This window comes from Triticum dicoccoides, chromosome 3B (genome assembly GCF_002162155.2).
Source record: "Triticum dicoccoides isolate Atlit2015 ecotype Zavitan chromosome 3B, WEW_v2.0, whole genome shotgun sequence".
NCBI classification, from domain to species: domain Eukaryota; kingdom Viridiplantae; phylum Streptophyta; class Magnoliopsida; order Poales; family Poaceae; genus Triticum; species Triticum dicoccoides.
In genome coordinates, this window is record NC_041385.1 from 800,519,773 (window position 1) to 800,527,763 (window position 7,991).

The 7,991-nt window shown below is 54.9% G+C and overlaps 1 pseudogene; it reads right to left on the reverse strand.

The window, feature by feature from the left end:
- Nucleotides 1-4,340: 4,340 nt before the first annotated feature.
- LOC119278566 lies at nt 4,341-6,169 on the reverse strand (annotated as a pseudogene).
- Nucleotides 6,170-7,991: the final 1,822 nt, after the last annotated feature.

The following is a 7,991-nucleotide window of genomic DNA, read 5'->3' on the forward strand; positions in this document are numbered from 1 at the left end:
CCAAGCGATCGTGAATGGGCGTCGCAGGAAGTGCTCCATCCCGTGCCTTTGGGAAGGGAACACCCTTCTCGAACACCTGGATGAGATTAGGACCCACATTTACTCCTTCTATAAGAGGCTCTTCTCGGCAGAACCCCGTGGTGGGATCTCCGTGGCGGATGATTTCTGGCCCCTTGCGGGTAGGGTATCTGACATAGAGAATGCGGAACTGACTATCCCTTTCTCGCCGGAAGAGGTGGGGCGGGCGATCGCCTCGATGAAGGCTGGGTCGGCACCGGGCCTGGATGGCTTGCCGGTTGCCTTCTTCCAGAAGTTCTGGAATGTCCTAAAACCGGTGATCATGCCAATGTTTCATGAATTTTACATCGGCACATTTGACATGGCGCACATAAACTTCGGTGTTATCACCCTGATCCCCAAAGTAGTTGGGGCGACGGACATTCGCCAATTCAGGCCTATCACAGTTATCAACGTCCTGGAGCGCATCTTCTCTAAAGTATGCGCGTCTAGACTCGCGCCTATTGCTGAGAGGATGAATCACCCACTCCAGACAGCATTCCTGAAAGGGAGAAGAATCCATGACGGGATACTCTCCCTCCACGAGATTGTCCACGAGGTGCGATCGCGTGGGCTGAAGGGTGTATTTTTGAAGCTGGACTTCCAGAAAGCATATGATCGGCTTGACTGGGATTTGTTGCGCCTTGTCATGCAGCGTAGGGGCTTTGAGGACAGATGGTGCAACTGGATTATGCAATTGGTACGGTCTAGCAAGACTGCGATAAACATTAACGGAGAGGTGGGACCTTTCTTTGCGGCATCAGCGGGGGTGAAGCAAGGGGATCCGATATCCCTCCTTCTCTTCAACCTTGCCGTGGACGCGTTGGCAGGTATCCTGGACAAGGCTAGGCATGCCGGCCACATCTCGGGGTGGTCGGCCACCTCATTCCAGGAGGGGGGGGGGTCACTCACCTTCAGTACGCTGATGACACCATGATTATGGTGGAAGGCTCTGCCCTTGACATAGTTAACATTAAGTTCCTACTCCTCTACTTTGAGGCTATGTCGGGACTCAAGATTAACTTTGACAAGAGCGAGGTCATCGTTCTAGGTTACCCTGCTGAGGACCAATAGAGGATTGCGGATAATCTCAATTGCAGGCTAACATCCTTCCCCATTACATACTTGGGGATGCCGTTGGCAGACTCAAAGATCCTGACAAGTGCATTCGACCCGCTAGTGGGACGAGTGGCCTCTCGGGCTGAGCCCTAGCGAGGACGGTTTACCTCCAAGGGGAGTAAAGCGGTCCTGATTAGCTCGAACCTTGCGAGCCTCCAAATGTTTATGATGGGGCTGTACATTCTTCCGGAAGGCGTCCATAGTGCCTTCGATAAGGACCTCGCTAGGTTCTTTTGGCAGGCAGCCAATGGCCGCCAAAAATACCACATGGTAAAATGGACGGATATCTGCATGCCTAAGGACCGTGGTGGTCTGGGCATCATTGCCTCCCGCCGCATGAACGTGGCCCTCATGCTGAGATGGGTCTGGCGGATTCTACGCGGCGAGGGAGGGTTATGGCTGCAGCTCATTCAGGCAAAATACCTTAGGGGAGAACCGCTCTTGGCTTGCTCCCGGACAGATGGCTCACAATTCTGGCGAGCCATCCAAAGGATCAAGGAGGACATCCGCTTAGGGATTTCCTTCTCCTTAGGGAACGGGCACGGGATCCAATTCTGGCTGGATCCCTGGCTCGGCATGGAGCCATTACGCGTCGCCTTCCCTGTCCTATTCTCGATTTGTGTAGATCCGTCTGTTCTTGTGGCCACAGCCTTCCAAGATGGACAATGGAACCTTGAGTTCCGTCGCTCGTTCGGACCGGCCAAGATTAATGCCTGGACTACATTGCGGGCCGCCCTGCCACTCGTGCTCCCGGATCATCCGGACACAGTTTCATGGCGGCACACGCCGACAGCGGAGTTCTCAGTGGGCACGGCCTACCAGGCCCTTTGCCCGCCGACAACTCACCCCTGGCTTGTCCCTCTATGGAAAGCCCCCGTCCCATTAAAGATTAAGATTTTTGTTTGGCAACTTCTACGAGATCGTCTCCCCTCGGGGACAGAGATACTTAAGCGGCACGGACCTGGGGATGGTATTTGCCCCATCTGTGCAGTACCGGAGACTGGGACACATATTCTCTTCTCTTGTACGGCAGCGAGGGTATTATGAACTTTCATCCGCGAGGCGTTGGGGCCTGACTGGGAGGCCCTAAATCTTGCGGAGTTCCTGCAGCTTTGAGCTATACAGCCTGCATGACATCGCCGCCTATTTTGGCTTATTTTTGCGGCAATGTCGTGGACTCTTTGGACGACTAGGAATAAGATGGTGATTGAGAAGGTTTTCCCGAAGAAGGCTTCTGACTCCTTCAAATTCCTTGCTTTCTTGCAGCACTGGCACCCGCTCTCGAGGCAGCGTGATCGTGATCGCCTTGGCTTGATGATGGATGCGCTTTTGGCCTCGGCGCGTCGGCTGTCGTCCTCGTAGGGCCGCTCGGCGGTAGCCACTAGGTGGCTTTTTCTTTATATTTCTCCTATGCTTTCTTGGGCTTATTTGTGCTGTGGCCCCAGCCGTTTCCTGTTGGTTGCTGTTCAAACTTGGATCATGTGGACCGTTGCTTTATTTATAAAGGGAAACGTTTGGGCGCGGTGCACCGGCCGAACTTTCGGCCGGTTCGCTCGCCACGCTGGCCCAACGCACGATACGTAGTGGTTCCCGCATGCCCCGCCTCCATCCCCTACCTTCAGCCCTCACGCCCGCATCCCCTCCCCCTCCCTGGGCTGCCACGGGGGCCACCACGAGCTCCATCGCCGGCGGCCAGGCGCTCCCTCGCGCACCCGCTATGGCTGCCTGCTGCCATGGCCAGATCCATCCCCTACCTACATCCTTCACACGCGCACATCCCCTCCCCCTCTCCTATCGGGCTGCGACTAGGCCACCACAGGCTCCATCGACGACGGTCAGGCGCTCCCTCGCCGGCCGCCATGGCTGCTTACCACCATGGCCGGATCCATCCGCGTATACAAGTGTTGCAACTGTCACCTAGAAAAGCTTCAACAGCTATTGAAAAAAGCTTCAACCATAGACACAGAAAGCTTTAATGGCACTTCATAACAAGGGGAAGCTGCAACCGTAGTTGGATTTTGCTACTACCGACTAAGCTTTTTGCTACATCCACCAGGCGGAGCTGCGACCTCGCGACGACGACAACGATGATTTTTGCTGCAACCGTACTAGATTTTTGCTACTACCGCTGAAGTTTTTGCTACATCCATGTAAGGCGGAGTTGCGACCTCGCGAAGACGGCGACGGTGTTTGATTTTTGCTGCAACAGTAGTTTTTATTTGCAACTACGGGTGAAGTTTTTTGCTACATCCATTCAAAATGGCGTTGATTGACTGACGGCCGCCATCGACATAATTCCTGCAGCGAGCATCAATGGCGAGGGGCGGCGGCCGAGCTACAACCGCCGCCGTCAAGAGCTGCAACGCAGGTGGAGTTGTTGCATGGGGACCGGCGACGAGGACGGCCGGCGACGGCGAGGACCGACGACGAGGACAGTCGGCGAGGACCAACGACGAGGACGGTCGGCGAGGGCGGGATCCGGCGGCGACGAGGAAGACCGGCGAGGGTGGGGACCGACGACCACCGGAGGGGACAGGAGGCGCGGCCCCGCGCTGCCCCGAACAGGACTGCCCGAGGAAGAAGAAAGAGAGCAGGGGGTGATTCGTTTTATTTTTACTTGGATCCAATCGAACGGCTGTGCGCACATGGCATCGGGCGGTTGCGGTGCGACCGGCCGAAACTTTCGGCCCGCGCACCGGCGCAGAATGCTGCCCATTTATAAAGCGGGGTGAAAGTCTATTTTGAGGATTTTTGTGAGACATATACGAGAACCTACTCTGAAATTGGACCTTTCACTCCTCTAGCTATGTATCACGGCCAGGCCCGGGCCGGGTGGCCACATACGGCAAATTAAGACGCCGCGTTCCTGTCTCGTCGCGATTGCTGCCGGTTACCCATCACACGTACATGCGTGGCCGGGCACGCAACTTAAGTCAGAAGAAGCATGGGTGCACCACTTGACGTATGCTCGCAAACCCTTTGACCCGCCGGATTGGAACGGCTCGCACCGGAGATCTGGCGATCGAGTCGCCGGCATAGTGGACTCATCGTCGTCGAGGACGGCGCACGTTACGTCGCGAGGTCGGCGCGTGAGCAGATGGATGATGCGTAAGCCGGCATGGCTGGAGGCATATGGATCACAAATTCATAACTGCTTCCATCTTTTTATTATCATACGCGTGCATGGTTGCACTCTTCCATGGTATAGTAGTATAAGATGAAGATGCATGGTTGCACTCTTCCAATGTACATGTACGTGTCGTTACACTTGCATGCCGCATTTTGCAGCTTATTTAGGATGAAGATGTAGGTATAGTAGTATAAGATAGCTACTATTTGAACTAGATGTTGTAGGCCGGCGACTTGTCCGGGTTGAAGAGCCCGAAGCTCCTCTCCGTGGCGTCCCCGGTCTTCTGGTTCTCGTTGAACATGGCGAAGATGTACGTCTCCAGCGCCTCCCGCTTCTTGGGCGTGCCCCCGCCGACGTGGTTGATCAGCCCCTGGTTGTACGTCCGTGCGTTGTCCGCCGACGCCGCGAACCCGCCCGCCGACGGCCACCCGCTCTCGGAAATCACCACCTTCACGCCCGGTGCGCCGGCCTTCTCCAGCGCCGCGTACACGGCGTCCACCATCGCGTCGAACAGGCTTGTGTATGTCAACCCGTTGTTCTGGTCACGCACGCTGGTGCCCGGCTGGAACGTCGCGTAGTTCAGGCTGATGTCCCGCGGGTTGTCGCGGTACGCGAAGTAGGGGTACACGTTGGCCAGCAGCGGCGCGCCGGTGCTCGCCAGGAGCCGGGCCACGTCCGTCATGTACGACTGCGCGAACACGCCGGCGGAGGGCGGGAAGGAGTTGGCCACCGCGTCGAACCGGATCGAGGTCGACACCTTGATGGCGCGAGGCCCGCTGCGGAGAGGGCCGCGTTGAGGTTCCGTATGGCCGGGACGATGCTCTGCGTGGCGCCGCCCTGCACCTCGTTGCCGGCGGCGATGTACTTGATGTTCACGGCCGGGTAGTAGGGCCGCAGGTTGTTCTGGACCCAGGACGCCGCGTTGGAGGTGCTGGCGGCAATGTTGGAGAGCTGGTCGTTGCCGATGTCGAGGATGAGGCTGATGCCGGAGTTGCGGAGCGCCGAGAGGGCCTGCCCGTCGGCGAAGTAGATGCGCATGCCGTTGATGCCCCTGGACCTGTAGAGCTGCACCACGTCGCTCCGGGAGGGGAGGTTGTTGCCGATCACGCCGTAGCACACGCCGATGGATTGCACACCTGCATGCATGCGGGTAAGAGTGGCATTCGGCCGTTTAGCTGTCGTGAGCGTTGATGTGAATGGCTATACATGTGAAAGGTGGGGTAGGCATGTTAACTTATCTCCGTTCACCACTATAAGATGTTTGCATATTTTAATATAGGCTACATATTAAGGATTAAAATAAATGAACAAACACATTAAAGCGTATCTATATACATTTAATTTATAAGAAATTAGAACATTTTATAATAGTGAACGAGGGAGTATTTTACAAGAATTTCTCTGCACTGCATTCTTTTTTTGAACCAAAACGTTTGCGTCCCTCATATTTCTTAAAAACCTTAGGACGAGATGAACTCTTCAAAAAAACAAGATGAATTCTTTAGTGTTTCCGTGGATTTGCTTTGTCTCGTAAACACACTGACAGTAGGTGCATCCGTGCATGCATGCAAAGGAGATACTCCCTCCGAGTTACTAAATATAAGCCTTTCTAAAAATTCCCATGTGAACTAGTTACAGAGCAAAATAAATGAAACCACACTCTAAAATATCTCTATATACATCCGTATGTATTTTGTAGTGGAATCTTTAAAAAAAAATATTTAGGAACGTAGGAAGTAGAAAATAAGAACATGAGAGAATGTACGTACTCGTAGGAACAGCAGCCAACGCTCCCATGAAGAGAGCAACAGCAAACATGGAAGCAACATCCTTCCTAGCCATTGTTGTAGCTCTCTGTATCTGCTGCTCTTCAGTGTGCCTATGCAGCTGCACCACGACCCCCTTTTATAGAGGTTCTCAGCCCGCTTGCGTACGTGGTCGAGTTGCGCCCTGCCTACTTTAATCAGCGTAACTACTTTGACTCCGGCGTAGTACGTATCGTGCATGCCAATGGACGTCACTCTCCGGTGCGGCTGCGGCCTAACCCGTCGTCTCCTTCCGCCTTTCTTCCACGGAAAACTCCGGGGCTTGTGGAAACTCGACCCATTTTTCTCGATGGTGTACTTGAGCTAGCTGGCCATGCTCTGCCCTGCTCATTAACAGGTTGGTGTGGATGCTCAGTACACCAGTATACACCTAAAGTGTCTAGTGCCATTATATATGCTCCCATTTTTTCCTCTAGAAAAACAAAATAGCTTTGTTTTCTATATACGTTCCATGGAAATCCTCGCCTCCCAGCAGTGACTAGTTTATTTCTTCTGACGTATATCCACTCCCCATTGGCTAATTTCTTGCATGCGTATGTGTATGGTTACGGGTATATATGCTGCGTATCTTGACCAATACGTACGTACGTGGAACGATATACATCCGGTATGGGGTGCTAACGGGTTGGAACGGCGGCTTGTACCGTAGTGACTTTTCACACATGAATGTGCCAAATTCATTCTTTTGTCAGGTCACTAGTAGAATACACTATAGTTTGAGTGGTTCAGACGGTACATCTACGTGGGTGTCCCCTATTCCCATGGCGCTAGGACTAGGATGGTTCGTACGTTCATGGGTCTACACAGTATTCTGTACTTTTTTTTTTAAAAAAAAGGACGAGGCCCGGCGTTAAATCAATGAGGCCCTTACAGACCGATAGGCCACGAAATCAACACAAAACAGAAAAAGAACAAAGCAGCACAACAGCTCAAGATACAACACACAAGAAACACCTAAACCGCCGCAGCCACAAACGTGTAGAAGAGGAGGGAGACCATGGAGGGTGATCCAACGCCGCAGGAAGCCCGTTTGTCGTCAAGACCCAGAGAGCACACACGGTTGGCACGCCCTCTAACTCTGCCTCCGAAGAGGGCACACCCCGCCCTCTCGCCCTGGCTCGTAGGGCTCTGCGCCGTCGGAAGGCGGAGATGCTCCACCCAAGCACAAATGGGCATGGCACAACCGGTGGCCTAGAGGGATGAAGACAGGAACGAGTGCCTCAACTCGCAGAGCCACTACCCACAGGCACCACTCGCCGTCGACACAAATTGCAGCAAAGGCACAAGCTGTCAAACCAGAGGCCAAGAAGAGGCCGGGAAAATGGCATCCACCCCTGCAACTGGAGTGTTGCCTCATGAAGAACACCGGCCGCCATGGCGGCCAAACATCCGCCCAGCAGAGCCTGCCCCCCATTGTCCAAAGGCGGCACCCTCAAGAAGGTGACGACGCAGGAGCGCCGCCGTCGCCCCAATGGATTTATGGTTTTCACCAGGGACACATGAGGAAGGGAAAGGGATGGACCTCGGTGTCGCCCTCAAGAGGGAAAACGCGCCCGCAGCGCCGTCGATGTCGTGGCCGTCACCGCCAGCCAAGGGTTTCCCCCGATCTGCTCCCTCGACCCTAAGCACACCACCCCGCCTGCAAGCCCGACAAACCAGAGGACGCCGGAGTCCTGAGCGGATGGGGATCGTCGGGCCGCGCGCGGAGAAGTCGCCCTCTTCAGATCTGGTGCAGAGAGCCGGCGGAGACGGCTCTCGCACCGGGCCCCCAACCGCCGCCACCTCGTCGCCCGCGCGACCAAGGGAGCGTCTCCGTGTGCCGGCGACTGCCGCCTGCTGCCGGGCACGAGTCGCCCTCG